The sequence below is a fragment of the Lepidochelys kempii genome, chromosome 6 (genome assembly GCF_965140285.1).
Source record: "Lepidochelys kempii isolate rLepKem1 chromosome 6, rLepKem1.hap1, whole genome shotgun sequence".
In the NCBI taxonomy this organism is placed as follows: Eukaryota; Metazoa; Chordata; order Testudines; family Cheloniidae; genus Lepidochelys; species Lepidochelys kempii.
The window spans coordinates 7,278,224-7,293,480 of record NC_136385.1 but is presented as its reverse complement, the minus strand read 5'-3'; the positions used below and the strand labels follow the sequence as shown (position 1 = coordinate 7,293,480).

Below are 15,257 nucleotides of genomic sequence, written 5' to 3'. Positions count from 1 at the left end.
TTTTGGGGTTGCTGGCTGCATCCCTCCCTTCCCCATTACATTATGCTGCAAACCTCCGTCATTGGTGTTTCTGAAGTATTTTTCCCCTCCCATGTGTTACCCCAGAGAAGGCGAGCATCAGGGCCAGGCTGTTTGGTGTCAGATTAGCCATAAAAGCAGAGGATATTGTTCCTTTAAGTAGCAGAAGTGGATGGTTGGTATTCGGGGGCTCTTGGAGGGAACACTCATGTAGGAAAGGTTTGCAGGTCACTGGATGGTACCACTGTATGAGCAAAATGCAGTGGTGAGGACAAATTGGGATTTGGGCGATTTGCTCCTTAAGACAGAGGTGCAGAATCTCCACATCTGGGTCTTTCCCTCCTTCTTTAATTTTGCCATACTTCGATATGTGATGTGAAATGTGATGTGATGTGAAACGTGAAATAGCATTGTTTCTTTATCTGTTTGGAAGCTGCGACCTGTGTCTGATATTAAAAGAGAATCACCATTACATTTAATGGAAATTAACTTCTGTAATTCTCCATTCACAAAAGAGTTTCTCAGCCTGTTTTTGATTTCAATGTAAAGGCTTCCTTCAGGCTCTCCAGTGCCTGTTCTTTGGTTATTTCACCCCAGTCCTCAGGGAGATCGGCTGGGAGAGCATCAAACTTCTTAGCAAACTGGTGATTGAATTCCTTGAAAACAAACTTCCAGTAATTGGAAGCTGTGATGCTGGGATCTGGCTGGATATGCCAGTCTGGAAAAAATTTGCAATAATCTTTATAAGGATGAAACTCCCCTTTTATCTCCGAACAGCTGAATGTTTTATTTGAAGCTACACAAGAGGAGCATATATCAGAGACAAGTATTCTTGTTTTATTCCACCGATATGCCCCTAATCCTTCAGGTCGGTGCACTGAAGCAAAATGCTCATCATGCGCAGGAGCTCCTGCTTCACAGGGGACTTTACAGAATGGACACTGCTTCCCACAGCCAAACACTCGCTTGAAGATTTCATCCTGGGGCTTCACTGCAAGTTTTGAGAGTTTTGACTGAATTTCCAGATTTTCAAAAGTGGATAAAACTTGTTTTTCCAGGTCAGGAATAAACTGTTCTATAAAAGCTGAAAATTGGTCTGCACTTGCTGTGTTTTTAAACAGTATCACTTCTAAGCTATCCCTGGGAATGACTAGATCCTGCTGCAGCTTTTCACACAAGTTGTCTAAAAAGGCAGAGACTGTCTTAGTCTTCTCACCTTTGGAGTATTTCAGAACATGGCTGAGTTTATTAATTATTGGGGAGAAAATGCTTTTCTCCAAATCTCCCAATCTTGCCTTCTCTTTCTAGAGCATTAACAAGTGTCTCTGTATCCGGGTTTTGATAAAATCTACATAATTCCTTGTGTATTGCACATAATTGTTAAAGTCATTTTCTTCCAACAGCTGCTTCAGAACAAAGAATTGGAAAAACTCCGGGTGCTGTACTCAACAGAGCGTTCACTGCTGAGAATGTCATCCACAATTTCTGTCCCAAGTCTCTTGTTCACATAGTCCACCAGGGCAGGTCTCAGACACTGATCACAGAAATTCCAGGCCCTGTCCTGACATTCATTCTTCTCTAAGTACAGAGTTTTGAATGTGAAGAGATATTGAGGTGTCAGTTTCCCCAGATGCTGCAGAGGATCATTTTCTTTAATGAATTTTTCATGCATCATCTGAAATGCCCAAGCTGCATCCCCCAAAATGTGAAGCTTCAGGTCAACTGCAAAGCAGACGGTGGTGTGAAGGTTTTGAACATCAGCCTGCTGAAGCCACTCGTTAATCATCCACAACAACTCTCTGCAATAAGTTTCACCATAATCTGCTTTGCCATTTACTTTTCCATCAGTGTAACTATTGCACTCTTCTATTAAGGATTTAGCTACAGCCTCTGTTTTATGCCAGCATTCCTGTGTCAAGAATTCTTTCACACCTGATATTGATAGTGTGTAACCTCTGAACACTTTTAAGTCTAAGTATTCCTTTTTCATTTTGAAATGTTGTGTTTTACAAGCACACAAGCTTTTGGCATCCTGTAACATCTTCCAGACTGCACTGCCCCTATCCGCTAGGTCTCTTCTCAGCTGGAACTCCACATCTTCAAATATGTTGCGTCTCTGTAAAGGAATGAGTGATAATTCTGACAATGTTTCTCTCCGCATGTTCTCAAATTCCTTCTCCAGCTCATCATTATTTAATTTGCAGTTGCTTTTCCTGCAACGGTTCAGAAGACCATCCACTTTTTCTTCAGTTTTTCTCTTGTACTCTGACAGGACAGAGTCTGTTTTGTGTTGGCCTTTTTTAATATGAATCGCTTTTTGCCACTTGCTGAATGAATAACTCTCCAGTTCATTCCTGAGACTATTGGCACTTCTTCTAAAATCTTCTTTGTACTTTTCTATCAGGAGCAGATTTACTGCTCCACTTTCAAAATACTGTTGTAAATGATTCACAATCTTCTCTGGTTCTTGCCTCAGTTTTTCCTGTGCCTCACTCTTTAGTCTGATTGAAAGATTAGTGTCTAGTTTAGCTGGTGGCTGATTTTGGATGAAAGTTTCCTTTTCAGATACCCAGAAACATATCTCCTTCCGGAAACCCCATTCCCACTCTGCATATTTCACAGACAGCTGGTTATAGGCTTCATCAACAAGGCTGTTTCTAAAGCTGAAAATTAAGTTCTCATGTTTTACAGCATTCCACAGGCTCCTCACCCATTCAAGAAATTGGGGAATGTCATTGGGAGTTCTCTCTTGTGAACAATCTTTCAGAAATTCAAACAAATATTTCTTTAATTCATAAATCTTTTGACTGTATCCCAAATTCACTGGAGCCATGGGGGGCACTCCGTGCCACAAAGCAGGAATGTACCAACTGTGTTTTTCCAGATCATAATCCATAATATCAGAAAAATTCATCTCCTTGCATTTCTTTTCCATGTTTGCTGCAGCTTTGGTCATTTCATTCAGCTGTTCCAGGAGGTGTTTCCTGTCCCTCATGTTTTGTTCATGTGCAGACACGTCACTGACGTTCTGATGCACAAACTGGCAGTTGGTTTTTTTTCCCGATTTTCTCCATTCTGAGAAATGCATGGACCACAATTTGCAGAACATCTTTCATTTCAGTGGCATTCTCCATGGCCATGTTAACGATGGTGATGTCACTCAGTCCAATCACCAGGGTGGCCAGCTCATTGTCATGTTGATAACTATCCTCCAGCTTGGCCAGTTCGGGGGCTTCCAAGCCTTCTGTGTCTATCACCAGGATGAAATCACAGCCCAGTTCCTGCTGAAAGTTCCCTGCCACTTTAATGAGTAACATGAAGGCTCCTCGTATACATCAGCCACTGCTCACTGCAAACTGCAGGCCGAACATGGTGTTGAGGAGGGTGGATTTCCCAGTGCTCTGTACTCCCAGCACCATCGGAACCAGCATTCTGGACCTTCCCCCCAGCTTGGCATCAAGCTGTCTCAGAACATCTGTTACCCACTGCAGTGGGATGTTGGAAATGGCTCCATCAATGATCTCCATGGGAAACCCTTCCAGCATGAGGTCAGCTGCTCTGCCTGGGAGATGGGTGAATTGCCTTTGGCTTTCTGCCATTTTACCTTCTTTAACCATTGAGCATTCAGCTTCATAAAACTGCCCCAACTCACGCATGAAATGCTCCACTCCTAAGGAACTGGCAGAGATTAATTTGTCTAACTCTGCAAACGTTTTGGGGTCATCTTTTGAGTTTTTGCATTTCTCTTTATATTGATCCCGTAGTTTAGAAAGATTCTCCCTAGCAATGGGATCCAGGCCAAACTTCATCCATTTCAGGAAGTAATGTTTCTCCCTGTGACGTAGGTGTTTTATTCCAGTAATAAATGTAATCAAACCATCAGTAAGGTCATGTTTATTCTTCTGAGCACATACATCCATTAATTTCTTTTTCAGCTGAGATTTATAGTTCTCAAGTGGGGTGTCTCCTTGCTTTCTCATTCGGCACAGCTCTTTATCCACTTCAGCCAAGTTTCTCCATGTCTCCCCTTGGAGTCTCAGCTTTTCCCTCTTGTACTTTGCCACATCTTTGATTTGTGCAGTGATTTCCTTTGCATATGTGTTTGCGGTCTGACATTCCTTGTTATCCTCATCTACCTGGATGCCTAATTGACGTGCTGTCTCAGCCATGGCTTCTATACTCACTCTCTTGGGAGAAGATTTCATTATGGCTGCTATTGCAGACTGCAGAACTTTTACAAATTGTGCCTTATTTGTGGTACCTCCTTTCCACAGCACATGTGACTTGTTCAGTTTCAGCATCGAGGCTAACTTTTTCAGGAATTCCAGCGTTTCCTTGGCTTTCCCAGCCTGATTATTGAAGATGAAGTAGTATTTAGTGGCTGATCCCTGCAGAGATAACAGCGTGTATTCTCTCTCATTGATGCTCTTCGTTAATATGAACACTGCTGAGGAGACCTCTGTGAAAAAGCTGAACTGCAGCCAGTGCGACTCAATGTCTCCCCGCAGGTTTGCAACCGCAACAGGCTCTGGGAAAAGATCCAGATTCTCCCTCCCAGCAGGGAAATACCAGGAAATCTCGAGCAGCCCACCTGCGATTTCCCGGGGGACGTTCCCAGACTCCATGGCTCGATGGATGAAGAAATCCTGGTGCTGCTGGGAGGGGCTGATAACCTCATTGAGGAGGTGGGACTTGGAGAAGCTGCAGCTCCCCATCCGCACAAAGGAAATGGTTGGCATTGACGTGAGCACCAGGCTCTCCTCTCTGAACCCTCTGCTCTCTGACAGGGAGTGCGGCCTCCACTTCCTCACAATGTCCCTCATGGCCCACAGCAGTAGGGTGCACTTGGGGGTGTCGAGGGCAGGTAGCAGCAGAGGGAGGGCAAACTGGCACATGGACATTTTGGACAGGATCTCCTGCTGTAGGGAACTGTCTGAGCAAAGCAGAATGGCACAGAGAACATCAAGGGTGTGCAGGGAATCACTGGTGTCTGTGTCACTGAGAAAAGAAAAATCTTCAGGAATATCCAGATCCTCTTTGTCCATAGTTAGTGTTTGATCATTGGGTACCCTGTGCTCAAGGCTTGTGCTTCTTGCCATCCCATTCAGAGCCATGAGCTTCCTGAGGAAATGCCAAGGTAAATCTCCTGTTGTCTGAGGAGGGCAGTTCTTTAGACTTTCTGGTGTGATTTCCAGGACATCTCTCAGCTTTAGTTTCCTGCTTCTGTATTTCTCCTTTTCTAACTTTGACTCGATGTAATGAAGGGCTTTTGGTCTCTCTGCAGAAAGGTAATACAACATAAACACTTTGTTAAACTGAAAATGTTTTCAGGTAGAACTCTTACTTTGGTATTAGGGCCAGAATGTGAAGGAATTGCAATTATTAAACAAAAATCGTGGAGGTCTGCATGCTCCTTGTGAGTGACAACCACGTAGCGGGGTCGTGTAGCTGGAGTACTGAAGCACCATTTATCTGGTGCAACCTTCACAGATTTGACCCAACTGTCACACTCTCAGTCATCCTAACTGAAATGCCACACTTATGGAGAGCTACGGAAATTCTTTCAGACAGGTCATGTATTCAACTAGAAATGTGGTTTCGGTTGGCCTAAAATTATTGCAATTTTGATATGAGAGGTTTCAGCCATTCATAAAATGGCCAGAGAAGAAGGAGGAGGTGGTGCTGCTGTTCCCTCCCCCAGTCCTCCCATAACATGTAGCCCAGTGGATGTGGGAAAGCCAAGTTTGAAATCCTGCTCTGAAACAGGCCCCAAATTAACTTTTTTGAGTCACCAAAAATTTCAAAATATTGTAGATTTGGTTTGACGCAAACTAAATATTGTTTTTTAACTTTTTTTGGAACCACCACCAAACCAAACAAACAATTATTCATCCAGCTCTGCTCAGTTGCAATGCAGGCAATCCTTCAGGCAATGCATAAATTCTTCCTTCTTTCCACCTCCCTTGTTTACTACTTCACCTGATGGTGTTCTTGTCACCACTTTTCTTCTCAGTACATCACACTAGGGCAGGAAGTGAGGATGAATTTGTAGTCAGCTTACTGGCCCACACTAGCAGCATATTCTACCCAGGAGACAGATCCGCAAATGTTACAAAGGCTGAATGATGACTAGAAATTGTAGCAACCAGCATGGAACTTAGAGGGAGGGTCACAAGTTGCAGGAGGGAAGAGTATAGAGAAAGCACCAGCAGGTCAGTCTGTGTGCACATGGCTCGAATGCTAAGCTCCAAGTGCTGCAGCTCTGTAAATAGTTGCTTGAACAAAGGGCTGGCTTAGTTTAATAAGACTGGATCCTCACAGAGGAAAAGATTGATGGATGATATTGAAGCAAATTGAGAACAAACAGACAAAGGCGTATAATTTAAATAACACCAATATTCTGAACACTAGAGGTGTAGAGGCATTAGATGACAAAGTCTGTGAGTACGCTGTTCGAACATTATGCCAAGATGACCAGGCTCATATATGGTGATGAGGATAGAGCCATTGCAAAAACATGCAAGATGGAGTATTTAGGAAGAAAGGCGAAGATCATTTAAATATGTGCCTATAGAATTCAGTACTTCAGGCTTCAGAGAGATCTTTCTCATACATGAGCTAGAAGATGCAATAGAGAAGCTTGAACCAAGCAATTCCCCTGGGCTGGACCCCATCTATGACCATGAGATAAAGCACTTTGGGAAGAAGGCTAGAGCCAGGTTGTTGGACATCAGAAATTACTCAAGGATAAAAAAGGAAGGTACCTAAATTGATGGAAATCACCAGTTACTGTTTCTCTGAAATCCGGCAAGGATCCCTCTTTTCCAGGCAGCTATTGGCTTATATCTTTAACCAGTCTCCTCTGCAATATAATGGAAAGAACAGTACAGTCAAGGCTTCTATGGTGGCTTCTAAAAGAAGGAAAGGTAGAACCTACCCAAATGGCTTATGGGTCTTTGCACTCAATGACAGACTTGCTGGTGGCCTTCTGGCAGCCTCTTAGCAATGGCTTCCAGAAAAAGCCACCACAGTCATCAACAGGAGTCTGTTTTAAACTCAGTGCAACATTTAATGGAGTCTGGCGTAATAGGCAGTGAGATGGGAGTTTGGTAAAATGCACCTCTGGATAAGAGGTTTCCTACCATACAGGAAAAAAAAAAACCCACTAAGATTAAGTTATACTCCTTCAAAGACAACGAGGCCAGGATTTCTTCAGGGCTCAGTATTAAGTCCCGGTGTTTTTTTTGCTGCTCTCCTCTGGTCTGTCAGACTACCTGAAATGATTTGAATACACCCATGCAGACGATGTTGCACTTCATACCATGGGTCTTGAAAAAGATATATGGAGAATGGTTTGAATAAGGACTTAGAATCATAACTAGATGGGCAACGCAACATAAATTCAAGCTCAATCCAGCAAAAACAAAGTCCACCTACTTTACCATAATTATAGGAGATTCAACTACAGTCCAATCTTCACACTGGCTGGAGAAGGTATTGCTGTTGAAAAAATCTGCTATACCTTAGAGTGACATTGACACTGTACTCATGTTTGGACCACAGGTCAAAAAGTTGGCAGCCAAAGCAAAGAAGAGATTTGGCTCTTCTATAATGTATTTCAGGTACCAACTGGGGTTCACATGTTTGAACACTGAAAACAACATGCTGCTCAATATCTCATCCAATACTTGAATAACTCTTACCTGTCTGGTCACATAGTGCTCTCATTGTCTGGTCACACAGTGCTCTCAGTAACCTTGCCAAGATCAATGTTGTGCAGTCATCTGCAATTCACACACTAACTGGAGGTGTAAGATCCACTCCAACAGCAATTTGTAAAAAGAGTTTTTGATGTTCAACCACTTGAGAATCATAGAGAAGAATAGCTATTTTGGTATGGCAATTATTTCATTCCCTATCTGAATGTCATCACTGTTCAGGTCTGTTCAGAAACTGGAAAACCAAATTAAGGCTGAAAAGATCATCTTGTTTCCAGAAGTGCACAAAGGCTACTGGAGAAACAGAAACACTTGATGATGCTATGAGGGTAGAGTGTGTGAAGCAACATGTACACCCACTCATCCCTCCACATGAATCTATTTACTTTAATAAATCTCTCTCCCTTTGGGAACCTTGCTCAAAGGAACATACGGAGTTGGCCACCCTAAAGAAAATTTTAGAAAAGCCCATTGAACAGTATCAGTCACAAGGCAAACAGATTCATGGGTACACTGATGGTTCATCAAATAAATCCTTTAAGAATGGTAGCTGTGGATGAAGAATGTCTTCATCCAAGACCCTAGTGGAGAACATACTCATGGCACCACAAGAAATAAACAGAGCAGAAATAGAGGCCAGTGTTGTGATCTTTGTTGACAGGTGTCTATCCTCAGTTCCTTTAGAAGAAACCAGAATGCTATCATCAATGCAAAGCATCAAGAGGTTTGGAGGATCAGAGAGAGAGGCAATAAATTAACTTTGGAATGGATTCTATCACATGTTGACATATACAGGAGTGAGATAGCTGATAACTGTCCAAAACTGGAAGATCGGAAATTCATGAAAAAACTCGTACAGAAACAGACAGACATCATCTTCCTTTCCAAATGCAGACAGATGGACATCGTACCAAAAGGACTGAAGGTAAAAAATCCATTACAATCTACATACCACACAGACTATGCTGACAGCTTGTGCCACACGCTCTCAAAGAAACTGTGGAAGCACCTGATCAACATCCTCTACAGCAAACAGGGAAAGATTAAGAATGAGCTCTCAAAACTGGATACTCTCATAAAAAAACCAACCCTCCACACAAACTTCCTCGTGGCTGGACTTTACAAAAACTAGACAAGCCATTTACAACACACACTTTGCTTCTCTACAAAAGAAAAAGGACACTAAACTATCTAAACTACTACATGCCACAAGGGGCCACAGCAATGGTTCCCTTAACCCACCCAGCAATATTGTTAATCTATCCAATTATACTCTTAGCCCAGCAGAAGACTCTGTCCTATCTCGGGGCCTCTCCTTCTGCCCCTCCACCCCCACGAACATCATACAGTTCTGCGGTGACCTAGAATCCTATTTTCAACGTCTCCGACTCAAGGAATATTTCCAACACACCTCTGAACAACATACTAATCCACAGAGACCTTCCTACCAACACTACAAAAAGAAGGATTCTAGGTGGACTCCTCCTGAAGGTCGAAACAACAGACTGGATTTCTACACAGAGTGCTTCCGCTGACGTGCATGGGCTGAAATTGTTGAAAAGCAGCATCACTTGCCCCATAACCTCAGCCATGCAGAACACAATGCCATCCACAGCCTCAGAAATAACTCTGACATCATAATCAAAAAGGCTGAAAAAGGAGGTGCTGTTGTCATCATGAATACGTCAGAATATGAACAAGAGGCTGCCTGGCAGCTCTCTAACACCACTTTCTACAAGCCATTACCCTCTGATCCCACTGAGAGTCACCAAAAGAAACTACACCATTTGCTCAAGAAACTCCCTGAAAAAGCACAAGAACAAATCCACACAGACACACCCCCTGGAACCCCGACCAGGGGTATTCTATTTGCTACCCAAGATCCATAAACCTGGAAATCCTGGTTGCCCCATCATCTGAGTCATTGGCACCCTGACAGCAGGATTGTCTGGCTATGTAGACTCCCTCCTCAGGCCCTACGCTACCAGCACTCCCAGCTATCTTCGAGACACCACTGACTTCCTGAGGAAACTACAATCCATCGGTGATCTTCCTGAAAACACCATCCTGGCCACTATGGATGTAGAAGCCCTCTACACCAACATTCCACACAAAGATGGACTACAAGCCGTCAGGAACATTATCCCCAATAATGTCACGGCTAACCTGGTGGCTGAACTTTGTGACTTTGTCCTCACCCATAATTATTTCACATTTGGAGAGAATGTATACCTTCAGATCAGCAGCACTGCTATGGGTACCCACATGGCCCCTCAGTATGCAAACATTTTTATGGCTGACTTAGAACAATGTTTAATCAGCTCTCGTCCCCTATTGCCCCTACTCTACTTGCGCTATATTGATGACATCTTCATCATCTGGACCCATGGAAAAGTAGCCCTTGAGGAATTCCACCATGATTTCAACAATTTCCATCCCACCATCAACCTCAGCCTGGACCAGTCCACACAAGAGATCCACTTCCTGGACACTACGGTGCTAATAAGCGATGGTCACATAAACACCACCCTATACCGGAAACCTACTGACCGCTATTCCTACCTACATGCCTCCAGCTTTCACCCAGACCACACCACACGATCCATTGTCTACAGCCAAGCTCTACAATACAACTGTATTTGCTCCAGACAGGGACAAACACCTACAAGATCTCTATCAAGCATTCTTACAACTACAATACCCACCTGCTGAAGCGAAGAAACAAATTGACAGAGACAGAAGAGTACCCAGAATTCACCTACTACAGGACAGGCCCAATGAGGAAAATAACAGAACGCCACTAGCCAATCACCTTCAGCCCCCAACTAAAACCTCTCCAACGTATCATCAAGGATCTACAACCTATCCTGAGGGACGACCCATCACTCTCACAAATCTTGGGAGACAGGCCAGTCCTTGCCTACAGACAGCCCCCCAATCTGAGGCAAATACTCACCAGCAACCACACACCACACCACAGAACCACTAACCCAGGAACCTATCCTTGCAACAAAGGCCGTTGCCAACTGTGTCCACATATCTATCCAGGGGACACCATCATAGGGCCTAATCACATCAGCCACACTATCAGAGGCTCGTTTATCTGCACATCTACCAATGTGATATATGCCATCATGTGCCAGCAATGCCCCTCTGCCGTGTACATTGGCCAAACTGGACAGTCTCTACATAAAAGAATAAATGGACACAAATCAGATGTCAAGAATTATAACATTCAAAAACTGGTTGGAGAACACTTCAATCTCTCTGGTAACTCGATTACAGACCTAAAAGTGGCAAGTCTTCAACAGAACTAAGATGGAATATAAGCTGGCCCACCAGGGTTCCCCACCCTCCATTGCTGGTAAACGTTCCCGCCACTTGGTAGCTGGGTGGGAGACGGGGGTGGGGAAATGCTCCCAGCACTGGCAGCTACTCCCCTGGTCAGGGTGGGTTTTTTGCACACTGGGAGAGCTCTTTCCCAGCGCTGGTGCTGCGACTACACAGCCACGTTAAAGCGTTGCCACGCTTGGTGGTGAAGACATCCCCTAAGTCCAGACAAGGGTGAGGGCACAGTGCCCCTCTTACTTTGCCTTCATTTAGATGGGAGGCAGTAATTTAGGGCAGGCATCTAACAGCAGAAAATTAACAGAACCCCACGATGGCTCAGCTGTGCTGGCTGACACGTTCCGTGTGAGAGAGCAGAGAACCACATCTCCATCCATTCCCCTCCCACCTTCAGCCATGGACACACAGTCCTTTCCTCCAGCTCTTGACACAGCTCCAGGGATTTATGCCTCTTCTTCCTGCCCCCTTGTCAAATTGAGAGAGAGGAAACTTGTCCCTGAAGCGGTTTCCAGAGCTCAGGTGCCAGTTCTGCTTCTCAGAGAGCTTCTCCTGCGGCTTGCGGGCAGGGATGTCCTGCTCTGAGGAGCCAGTGCTGATGGGACACCTCCCCAGCTGCAAAGGGAGGTTACTGTGGGGCAAGGAGAGGCCCTTCTGGCCTATACTATGGAAGGACTGGGGGAGCAGGAATATCTGGGAGGAACATGGGAGAGAAGGAATGGTGGGGGCAGCTATAACCTCTGTAAATGCCCCCACCATTAATGTCATGCATCCTTAGTCAGGAGTTCTCTCCCTGATGATTGGCCCATGGTACAAGAGATCCTTCGTTCAATCACTGGGGATCCCATCACTGATGATCTTTGTGAAAGGCAAAGGAGGCCTTTGCAGCTGAGCTAGGATCTGTGCTCTTTCTCCCTCCCCACCTACGACTGCAGTTTCTTCTTCTCTCCACCTCCTACGAGGAGGTCAAATATATCCCGTCCATTGATAGGCACCTTTGAAGTTCAGGTGTGGACAAAGCACCCTTTCAGTTAGTCTAAATATGGGAGCAATTAAATACCCCACGGTTTAGTGGGAGCAAAAACAACAGAACCCACCACCCAAGGCATGGACCAGCATGGCAAGGCCTGAGTAGTAGGTGAGACAAGCAGGCTGAGGAGAACCCTAGGACTAATTGCAAAAATGCAGGGGCTGGGGAATGGATTTATGTTGCAGATAACTATCGAAAGGAATAAGGAAGCCAGCAGAAACCCAGAGAAGCCTTGGTAATGTGGCTGTGGAGGAAGCCAAGAAAAAGCCCTTTGTTAGGGCACAGGACTGGCTACAAGCAAGTTTGCATTTCTACTGTGTTCAGGGAAACAGAGCTGTGTGACCTTCTTCTTAAGTAAACAAGATTGTACCAAGTAATATGGGACATTTATAATCAATTTCTCCTCTTAATGGAAACAACCTGGAGAGGCCCCGAATACTGTTAAGCACTTGGGCCGAGAGGCAACCCTATAAAGAAATACAGTACACACAAAAAATGCCTTTAGCTTGAACTGCAACACAAAACCTTAACTCTGAATTCATACTTCCCCCACATGAAAAGAATAGATCATGTATCTTCACATTTCTAGAAAGCTCATGTTAATGTTGCTGATGTCACAGTTAAAGTTTGTGTTACAGTTGGAGGTAGTGGGCAGTAGCCTGTGGAATCGCCAGGTCCATCAATAAGAGTGATGAACACAATCTGTGGGTTTTAAGGCTCGATAGAGAAGCCTCCGAGCCTAAGGCCAGCCATGCTCTCTGGTTTATTTGGGCAGATCCTCTCAAGCCTGCTTGTGACACCCCCACCCCCCTGACAGGGCCACAGACCCCCCAGTTGAGAACCACTGTGGTAGAATAGATCCCTGTCAGCCGAAAGAGCTGAGGCTTTGTCTTCACTGCAGAGTTAACTCTAGTTTTCTACACTCAATTACTGGGCTTGAGTCAGCCTCTCTCACATGAGAAGAGCCACACTGTGAATAAACAAAGGTCCTGCTGTGTCCAGACTGGCACTGCACTCACTCAGGTGGGGCACTGAGACTTTTAGGAGCTCATCCCAAGGCTCTTTGCACAGCAGTGAGCTGAGCCACTCTATGGATTCTTCCCCAGTGGATGGTGGGAGAACTTGTCTGTACTTTCTTGGGACACAGGGGAAGAGTGGGAAGGCATTGGAGAATCAGAAGCACTCAAGTACAGCTAGCTTGCATCCATACTACAGAAAGATCATGTTAGCTGGTGAGTTGTGCTAACTTAGGCTTTAGCCTGTGCCCCGAGGGGCCAGCTCACTTGAGTTATAAGCACCACATCCTTTAGGGTTTTTCTGTGTGGACAGGAGTTGAGTTAGGGCAATGCATAAGGTGTAGCTCGAGTTAACTCGGCATCTCCTTTTGAATCTGAGCAATATTATCTGCAGAATACAATGAAAATACTTCACTCTCACAAGCCCCATTCACACCTGGCAGTGCCAATCTCTTCTAACCATGTTCACTGCCACTACAGAACAAAGGGCGATAAGAGGACATTGTCTTGGGGAAGGTCTGTCTCCTCCAGCTCTCTGGTTTGTTGAAAGTCTAATTCCAACTCGGGATTTATGCCACCTTTCTCCCACAGCTTTGGGGCTTGCAGAGTCTGTGATTCCTGATTTAATACCTCCATCAAGATAAACAGAAGAGAAATAAGTTATTTAATGACTAATTCTCTTCAATCACATCCTGTTTTGTATGTGTTTGTTTTATTCAATACACTGCACCTGCCGGCAGGGCCGGCCCACAACATTTTGGCACCTCAGGCATTAGGGTGACCAGATGTCCCAACTTTATAGGGCCAGTGCCGACTTTTGGGTCTTTTTCTTATATGGGTTCCTATTACCCCCCACCCCCTCTCCTGATTTTTCACATTTGCTGTCTGGTCACCCTATCAGGCGGGGAGCTCAAATGACGCCCCCATGCCCCCTTGCTTGGGCCAAAACTTTGAAAGGTCTCAATTCTGCCTTCTTTCTGTTCTACTCCACCCATGGTACTGCTCTGCTACCTACCCCAATAAAGGAGAACTAACAACTTTAAATGCCTTGTTCAAAAATTGTAAGTACACTTTACTGTGCAGACAAGAAAAAGTTACATTTGCTGTTCAGGCGTTTGAAAGTTAACACTGGCATTTTGATGTTTGAATAATCAAAGTGGTGCTTTCCGTGCCTTCTTGGTTGCAAAGATTTGAACTGCTTCTGCTTCCTGGAAGTCCACAGTGTCGGCCAGCTCATACTCTATTGAGATGGTTGCAAGGCCGACTAGCCTCTCCTGGGTCATTGTGGAGCATAGATGTGTTTTTACTAATTTCAGCTTGGAGAAGCTGTGTTCTCCACTGGCAGCTGTTACAGGAAGTGTTAGAAATATGCACAGAGCAACAAAATAATTTGGAAAGATGGTGGTCATCTTATTTGTACACATATATTCCAGAACAGCCTTTGGAGTTGATCCTGTTGAAATGTATCTGAAAAGGGCTTTCAGTTCATCACCTATATCACTTGCATCAATATCACACATGTCATCATGTGTCAACACAGTCTCTAGTGCCCTGCATTGCTGGTTTAGGTCTTCTTCAGGTACAGTGAGGAGTTTGGGAATATCCTACAACATCCCAAATATGCTGCTGTGATCCTGGAGCTGCATGAAATGTTCTGCAACGGATTGTATCGCATAGTCTAGCACCCGGTTAACGAATTCAGCTTTGAATTGTTGTTTGGGGTCTCTTATGAGATTCTCCCGTGCCTCATATACAAAATGTCGTCTTCTTTGGTGACTCTTGTATTCTTGAATGGGTGGGGAAATAGCTTCAGTGTGAAGCTCCTCTACCCATTTCTGTGCACTGTTCAGAACGTTTTGAAATACCTCATCTGGCCAGAAGGAGTGTAGGTAGCTGCAGCGGCAGAGGAGCCAGCCACCAGAGCTGGAGACAGGGGAGGTTGAGGGGGAGTTCTGCTGGAGGAGAAGGACTGAGGTGAGACGGCAAAGACAGACACAGAGGCAGCAGTGGTGGTGACCCAAGCGGTGGGGGACACAATGAAAACCTCATGTTTTCTTCCACACTATGGATAGAGCCCTCTTTAATGTTTTTAATGAAGTAAATACTCATGGGAACTGTGCGCTCATGGGA

The 15,257-nt window shown here is 44.7% G+C and overlaps 1 pseudogene; it reads right to left on the bottom strand.

Moving 5' to 3' along the window:
- Positions 1 to 539: 539 nt before the first annotated feature.
- On the bottom strand, positions 540 to 5,261 carry LOC140912849 (up-regulator of cell proliferation pseudogene; annotated as a pseudogene).
- Between the last annotated feature and the right edge of the window lie 9,996 nt (positions 5,262 to 15,257).